Here is a 12,618-nt window from a genome sequence, read left to right as displayed (position 1 = left end):
GAGCCGGGAAGGTGATTGGCGAAAGTGATACAGAGCTGGAGAAGGGAAAGGATGATGGGACGGAAGGCCTCGGGGAAAGAAAGGGAGAGGTGTGGGAACGCCAGAGGGAGATGGAAAACAGGCAGTGTGATGCGCAGACAGAGAAAAAAAAAACAAACAAATATGTCAGGGATGGGGTAAGAAGGGGAGGAGGGGCATTAACGGAAGTTAGAGTAGTCAATATTTATGCCATCAGGTTGGAGGCTACCCAGCCGTTAATGCCCCTCCCCTGCTTACCCCATCCCTGATACATTTAGTTGTTATTTTTCTCTCTCTGTATTACACCTCCCCCCGTTCCACCGGATATCGATCGCCAGGATCTGAATCTCTCCACAACACTGCATGCACAGGCCGGTCACGTGCTTCACACCACTTTCATCAGTGCCTGCAAACTCACCACCCTTTCCCTGGCCTCCTCAACTCCTCCACTTCCTTCCTCTAACGGCAGCACACAGTCCGCTCACACACACACACACCATCTCCGAGAGACACACACGATTCAAGACTACTGGAAAGCCGAAAGGCTGGGTATTGGTGAGTGAGGAGACCGGAGGAGGGAGAGGGCTGCGTACTTTTGCTGACTCGGGTAGCGTGTGTTGCTGTGGTGCGGGAGGTACTTCACATGTCTGAGTCAGGGAGTGTGATTGGATAATATTTAGGCTGCTTCGTTGGTTACCCGACCCAAGAACTGCGTGTTTGGACGGTGTGGACGGAGCTTCAATCTCTGTGAGACCCCGGAGTGTGTGTTGAAACAATATGGAGGGAGTTGCACTTTGTGTATGATACCGCGGGTCTGTGATGAATTGTTTGCGGACGGAGCGTTACTCAGTGTCCTGTTTCCAGGAGTGTGTGAACGGATTGTATGGAGGGATTCTCGCTCTCTGTCTGTGACTCCTGGCCATGGGTCAGTGGATTTCGGCGTTTAAACAGTCTCCAATCAGAAAACTGAAGCCAGAAAATGGTGCCTCACACGTTCTGCACCAACGGCTGAATCTGAACACCCTTTCTGTGGCCCCACTCTCCTCCCCTTCCTTCCTCTTTTCACAGCACACCATCCCTTCTCTAAGATTCTTTTTTTATAATATATTTTACTGAAGGAACGCACAATATAGGATACATAATGGATTACATTTCCTCCATTTTGCTTTTGTATCTTACCCCTGAACAAACCTCCCCTCACCCGCCCTCCCCGAACATAACAATGACAGCTAATGTATTTACAATACAACACTTCACAAACACAAGTACGGACATTTCACAGCCATACCCCCACACTACTTCAAGACGATGTCCCACACACATCTACAACATCTCAGATGATCCAGAATAGACTCATGTTACAATTTATCAACACCTGTGAGGTAAACCATATGCGTGTTAAAAGGAAGCAACTTCCCACGTACAAGCAAATGCCCTCAGTTAGTAGGTAATTCCTTAAGACTCCCGAAATATGACAAGAAAGTTCCTCATTTCGAATAGAACTTTCTCACAGACGCCCTCAGAGTAAATTTAATATTTTCTAATTTCAGAATAAAACATTACGTCCTCTAACCATGCAGCAGCAGATGGGGGAGTGGCAGATTTCCAGACCAGCAAGATTCTCCTACGGGCCAAAAGCGATGTAAGTGAAATGATATCCGACCGGTTTGCATTTAAGTACCAAAACATCATCTGCCATATCAAATACAGGTATAAGCGGGCAAGGTCTCAGTGTCACCCCCAAAATCTCACTGATAATTTTATGGCTAAGTAAGGCTTTATAGAAACATAGAAAACTTACAGCACAATACAGGCCCTTCGGCCCACAAAGTTGCACCCACCATTTCCCTACCTTAGAAATTTCTAGGCTTACACTGAGCCTTCTATTGTTCTACAGCTCCATGTACTCTACAAAAGTCTTTTAAAAGAGCCTATTGAATCCGCCTCCACCACCGTTGCCGGCAGCCCATTCCACGCCTCACTCACCACTCTCTGCGGATAACACTTACCGCTGACATCTTCTGTGTTCCTAGTCCCTTTTCACCCTAAATCTGTGTCTTCTTGTGGCAAACATTTCAGCCCTGGGGGAAGAAAACCTCTGACTATCCACACGATCGATGCCTGTCATCATCTTATACACCTCTATCAGGTGACCTCTGATCCCTTCCGTCGCTCCAAGGAGAAAAGACCGAGTTCCCTCAGTCTGTTTTCATAAGACATGTTCCCCAGTCCAGGAAATTTCCTATATACTTCCTATAGTGAGGCGACCAGAACTGAGTTCAGTCCTCCATGTGGAGTCTGACCAGGTCCATGAGTCTGCAACATTACCTTTCTGCTCCAAAATTCAGTCCCCGCGATTGATGAAGGCCAATACATCGTATGCCTTCTTAAACACAGCGTCAACCTGCGCAGCTGCTTTGAGCTCCCTATGGACTCGGACCCCAAGATCACTCTCATCCTCCATTCCGTCAAGAGTCTTACCATTACTATTTAATTCTGTCATCATATTTGATCTACCAAAATGAACCACTTCACAATTAACTGGGATGAACTCCATCTGCCACTTCTCAGCCCAGTTTTGGATCATATGAATGTCCCGCTGTAACCTCTCACAGCCCGCCACACTATCCACAACACATCCAACATTTGTGTCACCAGCAAATTTACCCAACTCATTCCTCCACTTCCTCATCCAGGTCATATATATAAACCACAAAGAGTAGGCTCCCGAGAGCAGATCCCTGAAGGACACCACTTGGTCACCGACCCTGCATGCAGAATATGACCCGTCCGCACCCACTCTTTCCCTTCAGTGATCAAGCCAGTTCTGGATCCACAAAGCAATATCCTCTTGGATCCCATGCCTCATTACTTTGTCAATAAGCCTTGCACAGTGTACTTTATCAAATGCCTTGCTGAAATCCATGTAAACTACATCTATTGCTCTTCCTTCACCAATCGAATTGAGGAAATGAGGAATAGGGAATGTGTTACCATGACATTGGGGCTACACTGTAGAACAGCGAACAGTCTGCTGGATTGGGAGGAGCAAATCTGACATTGGGGCTACACTGTAGAACAGCGAACAGTCTGCTGGATTGGGAGGAGCAAATCTGACATTGCGGCTACACTGTAGAACAGCGAACAGTCTGCTGGATTGGGAGGAGCAATCTCAGATAGTGGCAGGAAATGTAAGATCGTGATAGCAGGAGATTTTAGCTTTCTACCTATTGCAAAAGGACCAGTGGAGTAGAGTTGTGAAAAATCTTCAGAGAAGATTCCTTAATCAGTACGTAGAGGTCTCAACGAGAGAGAGAAATACAGTCAGAGAGATAGAAAGCGAAAGACTCGCTGTCTGACCCAGGAGTGTGTGATGGGACGGTGTGGAGGGAGTTTCCCTCTCTGTCTGATCCCTGGAGAGTGTGATGGGACGGTGTGGAGGGTGATTCACTCTGTGTTCTGCGCCAGGGCGTGTGAGATGGGACGGTCTCGCTTTCTACGCGGACTCACTTCTCTTTTGCTCCGTTGTCTCTATTTTACACACTCTTTCTACCCACTCTCACATCCTGTACGTTCACTACACATTCTTCGTCTCCGAGATAGACGTAATTTGCAAACCGCTCCCCATCTACGTAGCCCCCGCTCCCTCCTCCCTCCCCTGTGTCACAGGCAATTGTAGGGAGTAAAAGGGAGAGATGACGTCTAGTATTACACCACGCCCCCTTCTACTGGATATCTATCACCAGGATCTGAGGTTCTCCGCAGCTCTGTATGCACAGGGCCGGTCGTGTGGTTCCACATCACTTGCTTCAGTATCTGCAATCTTAACACCCTTTCTCTCGTCTCTTCTCTGCTCCCATTCCTTGCCCTTCCCACATCATATGATCGGTTACACACACACCACACACACACACACACACACACACACACACACACACCACACACCCACACACACGCGCACACACACACCACACACACATACACACACAAACTAATACCGACTATAATCCTACAGACTCTCACAGTACCTGGAATATTCCTCTTTCCATCCTGTCTCTGGAAAAATTACTATCCCCTTCACACAATTCCTCCATCTCCGCCACACCTGCTCTGAGGCTTTTCATTCCTGTACGAAGAAGATGTCTACCTTTTTTAAACAAAGTGCCATCCTTCTTCCACCATCAACTCTGCTCTCACACGCATCTCTCCCATTTCGCTCCCATCTGCTCTCACTCCATTGGCCCACCACCCAACACGGAATAGGGGCTCCCCGTGTACTCAACTACCATCCCACAAGCCTCCGGGTCCGACGTATGTTTCTCCGTAACTGCCGCCACCTCCAACGAGATCCCACTACCAAACACATCCTTCCTCCACCCACCCTCCCTTTCTGCTTTCCACAGGAATCGCTCCCTACACGATTCGTTTTGTCCACTCCTCCCCCCACCATCCCTTCCCACCGATCTCCCTCCCTGGCACTTATCTTTGTAAGCAGAACAAGTGCTATACCTGCCCTCACACTTCCTCCCTCACCACCATTCACCAGACACTCCTTCCAGGTGAGGCGACACATTACCTGTGAGTCAGCTGGTGTGGTATACTGCGTCCGGTGCTCCCGGTGTGGCCTTTTATATATTGGTGAGACCCAACGCAGGCTGGAGACCATTTTGTTGAAAATCTACTCTCTGTCCGCCAGAGAAAGTAGGATCCTCCCAGTGGCCACACATGTTATTTCCATGTCCCATTCCCATGCTGATATGTCTATCCATGGCCTCCTCTATTGTCAAGATGAAGCCACGCTCAGTTTGGTGGAACAACACCTTATATACCGGTTGGGTATATTCCATCATTCCAAACTGATGGAATGAACATTGACTTCTCTATGCCCCTTCTCCCTTCCTACCCCATAGCTGACATATTTAGTTTTCCCCTACTCCTTCCTTTTTTTCTATGTTTCTGCGCATCACACAGCTTGTTCTCCATCTCCCCCGGGTGCTCCCTCCCATTTTCTTTCTCCCAAGTCCCATGATCCTTTCCCTTCTCCAGCTCTGTGTCATGTTTGTCAATCACCTTTTCGACTCAAGCTTCACTCCGCCCCCTCCAGTCTTCTCCTATTATTTTGCTTCTCCCCACTACTTCCAAATTTCTTACTATCTTTTCTTTCAGTTATTCCTGACGAAGGGTCTCGGCCCGAAACATCGATAGTCCTTCGCCATGTAGATGCTACCTGGCCTGCTGTGTGTTCCTCCAGCATTTTGTGAGTTTCTCACCATTAATACTGTTTTCCGCCATGTTATTGACCTAACAAACTGAACCACTTCACTGGTGTTCTCTCATTTGCAACCAGTTCAATCCATCTGCTACTTCTCGGACCAGGTTTGCATCCAATCAATGTTCAGATTGTAAACTCTGACAACCCTCCTACACTATCCACAACACCTCCAACTTCTGTGTCATCATGAAACCTACTAACACATCCCTCCACTTCCCCATCCAGGCCTATTATAATAATCACGAACAGTAACGGACCCCGAACAGATCCCAGAGGCACAACACTGGTCACGGAACTCCATGCAGAAATATGGCATGTCCACACCCACAGTTTACCTTCTGTGGGCAAGTCAGTTCTGGATCCACAAGGCAATGTGCCCTTGTATCCGATGCCGCTTTACTTCTTCAATAAGCCATGCATCGGATACCTTATCAAAAGCCTTGCTGAAATCCATATATTCTACATCTACTGCCGTTCCTTCATCAACGTGTTTAGTTACATCCTCAAAAATTCATTCCGGCTATTACGGCACAATCCGCCCTTGACAAAGCCATTCTGACAATTCCTCTACATATCATACCTCTTAAAAAGTTCATAAATCCCTCCTCTCAGAGTCTCCCCTGTCAACTTACCAAACAGTGAGGTGAAGTTTATTGCTTATAATTTCCTGGGCTATCTCTACTCTTTTTCTTGAATAAAGGAACAGTATCCGCAACCCTCCAATAGGACAGAACTGCACCCCGTCCCCACTGATGATTCAAAGATAATTTCTAGAGGCTCAGCAATCTCCTCCCTTGCCTTCCATGTAAAAGCACAAGCTCTTTCGTAATATCTGCATGCTCAAGCTTTTCAGTCTGCTGCATGTTATCACTACTATCACCGAGATCCTTTCCCATACAGAATACTGATAGAAAGTTTCATTAAGTATCTCTGCTATTACATCCGGTTCCATACACACTTTCCCCACTGTCATCTTAATCTGTCCAATTCGTTCACGTCTTATCCTCTTGTTCTTCACATACTTATAGAATGTCTTGGAGCTTTCCTGAATCCGGCTCGTCAAGGCCTTCATAGGGCCCCTTCTGGCTCTCCTAATTTCCCCTTAAGCTCCCTTCCTATTAGCCTTATAATCTTCTCGATCTCTAACTTTACCTAGCTCTTTGAACCTTTCGTAAGCTTTTCTTTTCTTCTTTACAGAGATTCGACACTCTCCCGATCACCTCCGTCCGAGACTATGGGAGTATTTACGAACAGGAGATGAACAGGAACCGGAGCCAATATCGTCTAAATGTCCAAAAGTTGCATTGGAACGTTGAATCCAGGATATCCGCGAATTCCCTTCGGGTCGTCTGCCAGACCACCTGTCACAAGAATGCTCACACCGTCAACAAAATCCTCTCCATCCCCGAAAGCAAATTACTCTGCCAACTGTTAACCAGCAGAAAGTGAGGTAAAATGCCCATAGATCCCCCCATTCCCCGCCTCGTCATGTGAAGGAGAGATTTAGAGATAGAGAGAGAGAGAGGGAGGAGAGAGAGAGAGAGAGAGAGAGAGAGAGAGAGAGAGAGAGAGAGAGAGAGAGAGAGAGAGAGAGAGAGAGAGACAGACAGACAGACAGACAGACAGACAGAGAGAGAGACAGACAGACAGACAGACAGACAGACAGACAGAGAGGAAGAGACTGCGAAAGAGATAGAGAGCGAAGCAATCGTGGTCTGACCCCAGGAGTGTGTGATGGAACGGTGTGGAGGGAGCTTCACTCCGTGTTTCACCCCCGGGAGAGTGGAATGGGACGGTGTGGAGGGAGCTTCACTTTGTGTCTGAGCCCGGCAGTGTGAGATGGAATGGTCTCTCTGTCTACGCGGACTAACTTCTCTTTTGTTCTGTTGCCTCTATTTGATACACACTTTCTAGCCACTCTCCCATCCCTACACACCATCTTCGTCTCCGAGATACACGCCATCTGCTAAACGTTCCCCATCTACGTCGCCCCCGCTCCCTCTCCTCCCTCCCTGAGTCACAGGCAATTGCGGGGAGTAAAAAGGAGAGATGACTTCTATTATTACATCTCGCCCCTTCCAGTGGATATCTATCACCAGGATCTGAGCTTCTCCTCAGCTCTGTATGCACAGGCCGGTCGTGTGGTTCCACACCACTTGCTTCAGTATCTGCAATCTTAACACGCTTCTCTCGTCTCTTCTCTCCTCCCCTTCAAAGCTCTTACTGGAGAATATTATCGGTCACACACACACACACACACACACACACACACACACACACACACACACACACACACACACACACACACACACACACACACACACACACACCACACACACACACACACACACACACACACACACACACACACACACTGATAACTACTATAATCCTACAGACTCTCACAGCTACTGGGCTATTCCACTTCCCACCTTGTCTCTTGAAAAAATGCTACCCCCTACTCACAATTCCTCCGCCTCCGCCGCCTCTGCTCTCAAAATTAGGCTTTTCATTCCACGACAAAGAAGATGTCTACCTTTTTAAACAAGAGGACTTTCCTTCTTCCACTATCAACTCTGCTCTCAAACGCATCTCTCCCATTTCGCTCACATCTGCCCTCACTCCATACGCCCACCACCCAACACGAGATAGCGTTCCCCTTGTACTCACCTACCATCCCACAAGCCTCCGGCTCCGACGTATATTTCTGCGTAACTGCCGCCACGTCCAACGAGATCCCACTACAAAGCACATCTTCCCCTCCACCCTCCCTTTCTGCTTTCCACGGGGATCGCTCCCTACGCGATTCGTTTGTCCACTCCTCCCCCCCCCCCCCATCGTTCCCACCGATCTCCCTCCTGGCACTTATCCTTGTAAGCAGAACAAATGCTGCACCTGCCCTTACACTTCCTCCCTCACCACCATTCAGGGCTCCAGACAGTCCTTCCAGGTGAGGCGACACTTCACCTGTGAGTCGGCTGGTGTGGTAAACTGTGTCCGGTGCTCCCGGTGTGGCCTTTTATATATTGGTGAGACCCGACGCAGACTGGGAGACCGTTTCGCTGAACACCTACGCTCTGTCCGCCAGAGAATGCAGGAACTCCCAGTGGCCACACGTGTTAATTCCATGTCCCATTCCCATTTTGATATGTCTATCAATCACCTCCACTATTGTCAAGATGAAGCCACACTCAGTTTGCAGTAAAAACACCTTATATACCGGCTGGGCAGCCTCCAACCTGATGGCATGAGGCACTTCTCTATGCCCCTTCTCCCCTTCCTACCCCATACCTGACGTATTTAGTTTTCCCCCCTACTCTTGTTTTTTTCTATGTTTCTGCGCATCACTCTGTTTGTTCTCCATCTCCCCCTGGTGCTCCCCTCTCACTTTCTTTCTCCCTAGGCCTCCCGTCCCATGATCCTTCCCCTTCTCCAGCTCTGTGTCACTTTTGTCAATCACCTTTCGACTCTCAGCTTCACTCCACACCCTCCGGTCTTCTCCTATTATTTCAGCCCTCAACCCCCCCCCCCCACCAACACTTTCAAATTTCTTACTATCTTTCCTTTCAGTTAGTCCTGACGAAGGGTCTCGACCCGAATCGTCGACAGTCCTCCTTCTCCCTGTAGATGCTGCCTGGCTTGCTGTGTTCCACCAGCATTCTGTAATTTTCTCACCATAAATACTGTATTCCGCCATGTTATTGACCTAACAAAACTGAACCACTTCACTCGTATCTGTCATCTTGTAACCACATCAATCCATCTGCTACTTCTCAGACCGGATTGGCATCCAATCAATGTCCAGCTGTAAACTCTGACAGCCCTCTACACTATCCACAAAACCTCCAACTTCTGTATGATCATGAAACTTACTAACCCATCCCTCCACTTCCTCATCCTCGTCATTTATAAAAATCACGAACAGTAACGGACCCAGAACAGATCTCTGAGGCAGAGCACTGGTCACCGACCTCCATGCAGAAAATGGCATGTTCACACCCACACTTTGCCTTCGGTGGCACGCCAATTCTGGATCCACAAGGCAATGTCCCCTTGTATCCCACGCCTCTTTACTTCTTCAATAAGCCATGCATCGGGTACCTTATCAAATGCCTTGCTGAAATCCATATATTCTACATCTACTGCCCTTCCTTCATCAACGTGTTTAGTCACATCCTCAAAAAAATCATTCCGACTACTACTGCACAACCTGCCCTTGCCAATGCTATTCCGACTGTTCCTCAACATATCATACCTCTCAAAAACTTCAGAAATCCCTCCTCTCAGAATTTTCCCCTATCAAATTACCTAACAGTGAGTTGAATCTCACTGGTGATAATTTCATGAGCTATCTGTCCTCTTTTTCTTGAATAAAGGAACATTATCCGCAACCCTCCAATAGGCCGGAACCGCAACCCCGTCCCCACTGATGATTCAAAGATCATTTCCAGAGGCTCAGCAAATCTCCTCCCTTGCCTCCCATGTTAGCCTGTAGTACATCTCAACCGGTCCCGTCGACTTCTCCAACTTGATCTTTTCAAAAGCTCCAGCAAATCCTCTTTCTTAATATCTGCCTGCTCAACTTTTCAGTCTGCTGCATGTTGTCACTACTATCACCAAGATCCTTTTCCATACAGAATACTGATGCAAAGTTTTCATTAAGTATCTCTGCTATTATATCCGGTTTCCATACACACTTTCCCACTGTCACTCTTAATGTGTCCAATCCGTTCACGTCTTATCCTCTTGTTCTTCATATACTTGTAGAATGTCTTGGAGCTTTCCTGAATCCGGCCCGTCAAGGCCTTCATCGGCCCCTTCTGGCTCTCCTAATGTCCCTTTAAGCTCCTTCCTATTAGCCTTATAATCTTCTCGTTCTCTAAAATTACCTAGCTCTCTGAACCTTTCGTAAGCTTTTCTTTTCTCCTTTACAGAGGTTCGACACTCTCCGATCACATCCGTCCGAGACTATGAGAGTATTTCCGAACAGGAGATGAACAGGAACAGGTGCCAATATCGTCCTAAATGTCCAAAAGTTGCATTGGAACTTCGAATCCAGGATAACCGCGAATTCCCTCGGGTCGTCTGCCAGGAACACCTGTCACAGGAGAGCTCACACCGTCAACAAAATCCTCTCCATCCCCGAAAGCAAAATATTCTGCCAACTGTTGACCAGCAGGAAAGGTTGAGGTAAAATGCCCCCTTAAATCCCCCATCCCATACCATCCCCCACTCCTCATGCTAAGGAGAGAGAGAGAGAGAGAGAGGAGAGAGAGAGAGAGAGAGAGAGAGAGAGAGAGAGAGAGAGAGAGAGAGAGAGAGAGAGACAGTCAGAGAGATAGAGAGCGAAACACTGGTGGTCTGACCCCAGGAGTATGTGATGGAACCGTGTGTAGGGAGCTTCAATCTGTGCCTGACTCCCGAAGTGCGGGATGGGATGGTAACTCTGTCTACGCAGGCTCTCTTCTCTTTTGTTCTGTTGCCTCTATTTGACACACTCTTTCTAGCCACTCTCCCATCCTGTACGTTCCCCACACCCATCTTCGTCTCCGAGATACACGCCATCTGCTAAACATTCCCCATCTACGTCGCCCCCCGCTCCCTCCTCTCTCCCTGTGTCACAGGAAATTGTTCGGAGTAAAAGGGAGAGATGACGTCTAGTATACAACTCGCCCCTTCCACTGGATATCTATCACCAGGATCTGAGCTTCTCCTCAGCTCTGTATGCACAGGCCGGTCGTGTGGATCCACACCACTTGCTTCAGTATCTGAAATCGTAACACGCCTTCCCTCTCCTCTTCTCTCCTCCCCTTCCAAGCTCTTACTGGAGAATATTTTCCGGTCACACACACACACACACACACACACAGACACACACACCACACCCACACACACACACACACACATACTGATATCTACTATACTCCTACACACTCTCACAGCTACATGGTCTATTCCACTTCCATGCTAGCCCCTTCTAACAATTCCTCCGCCTCTGCTCTCAAGATGAGGCTTTTCATTCCAGACGAAGAAGATGTCTAACCTTTTTAAATAAAGGGGCTTCCCTTCTTCACCATCAACTCTGCTCTCAAACGCATCTCTCCATTTCGCTCCCATCTGTCCTCACTCCATACGCTCACCATCCAACACGAGATAGCGCTCCCCCTTGTACTCACCTACCATCCTACAAGCCTCCGGTCCGACGTATATTTCTACGTTACTGCCGCCACCTCCAACGGGATCCCACTACCAAGCACATCTTCCCCTCAACCCACCCACCCCCCTTTCTGCTTTCCACAGGAATCGCTCCCTACACGATTCGTTTGTCCACTCCTCCCCCTCCCCGTCGCTTCCCACCGATCTCCCTCCTGGCACTTATCCCTTGTAAGCGGAACAAGTGCTGCACCTGCCCTTACACTTCCTCCCCTCACCACCATCCAGGGCGCCAGGCAGGACCTTCCAGGTGAGGCGACACTTCACCTGTGAGTCGGCTGGTGTGGTAAACTGCGCCCGGTGCTCACGGTGTGGCCTTTTATATACTGGTGAGACCCGACGCAGGTTGGGAGACCATTTCGCTGAACACCTACTCTCTGTCCGTCAGAGAATGCAGGATCTCCTGTGGCCACACGTGTTAATTTCCATGTCCCATTCCCATTTTAATATGTCTATTCATCTGCACCTGTAATTGTCAAGATGAAGCCACACTCAGTTTGGAGGAAAAACACCTTATATACCGGCTGTGTAGCCTCCAACCTGATGGCATGAACATTGACATCTCTATGCCCCCTTCTCCCATTCCTACCTCATACCTGACGTATTTAATTTCCCCCCTACTCCTTTTTTTACTATGTTTCTGCACATCACTCTGCTTGTTCTCCATCTCCCGCTGGTGCTCCCCTCCCACTTTCTTTCTCCCTAGACCTCCCGTCCATGATCCTTCCCTTCTCCAGCTCTGTGTCACTTTTGTCAATCAGATTTCCGACTCTCAGCTTCTCGCCACACCCACAGGTCTTCTCCTATTATTTCGCTCCACCCCCCCCCCCGCCCCCATCCTACTTTCAAATCTCTTACTATCTTTCCTTTAAGTTATTCCTGACGAAGGGTCTCGGCCCGAAACGTCGACATTCCTTCTCCCTGTAGATGCTGCCTGGCCTGCTGTGCGCCACTAGCATTCTGTGATTTTCTCACCATTAATACTGTAAACCGCCATGTTATTGACGCGAACAAACTGAACCCACTTCACTCTTATCTGTCATCAGTAACCATTTCAATGCATCTGCTACTTCTCAGACCAGATTTGCATCCAATCAATGTCCAGCTGTAAACTT

The 12,618-nt window shown here is 48.3% G+C and overlaps 1 long non-coding RNA gene across 3 annotated transcripts; it reads left to right on the top strand.

Moving 5' to 3' along the window:
- Window positions 1–476: 476 nt before the first annotated feature.
- Window positions 477–10,349, top strand: LOC140720447 (uncharacterized). 3 transcript variants are annotated; one of them, XR_012097185.1, is made up of 3 exons: window positions 477–573; window positions 1,569–1,660; window positions 10,225–10,349. It is a non-coding gene; the product is annotated as an uncharacterized lncRNA (long non-coding RNA). The 3 variants fall into 3 exon arrangements; XR_012097187.1 differs by lacking the exon at window positions 10,225–10,349 and adding an exon at window positions 6,488–6,729; XR_012097186.1 differs by lacking the exon at window positions 10,225–10,349 and adding an exon at window positions 5,185–5,275.
- Window positions 10,350–12,618: the final 2,269 nt, after the last annotated feature.

This window comes from Hemitrygon akajei, unplaced genomic scaffold (assembly GCF_048418815.1).
Source record: "Hemitrygon akajei unplaced genomic scaffold, sHemAka1.3 Scf000042, whole genome shotgun sequence".
Lineage (NCBI taxonomy): Eukaryota > Metazoa > Chordata > Chondrichthyes > Myliobatiformes > Dasyatidae > Hemitrygon > Hemitrygon akajei.
Note: the sequence above shows the minus strand (reverse complement) of the source record. Positions and strands in the feature narration are given on the sequence as shown.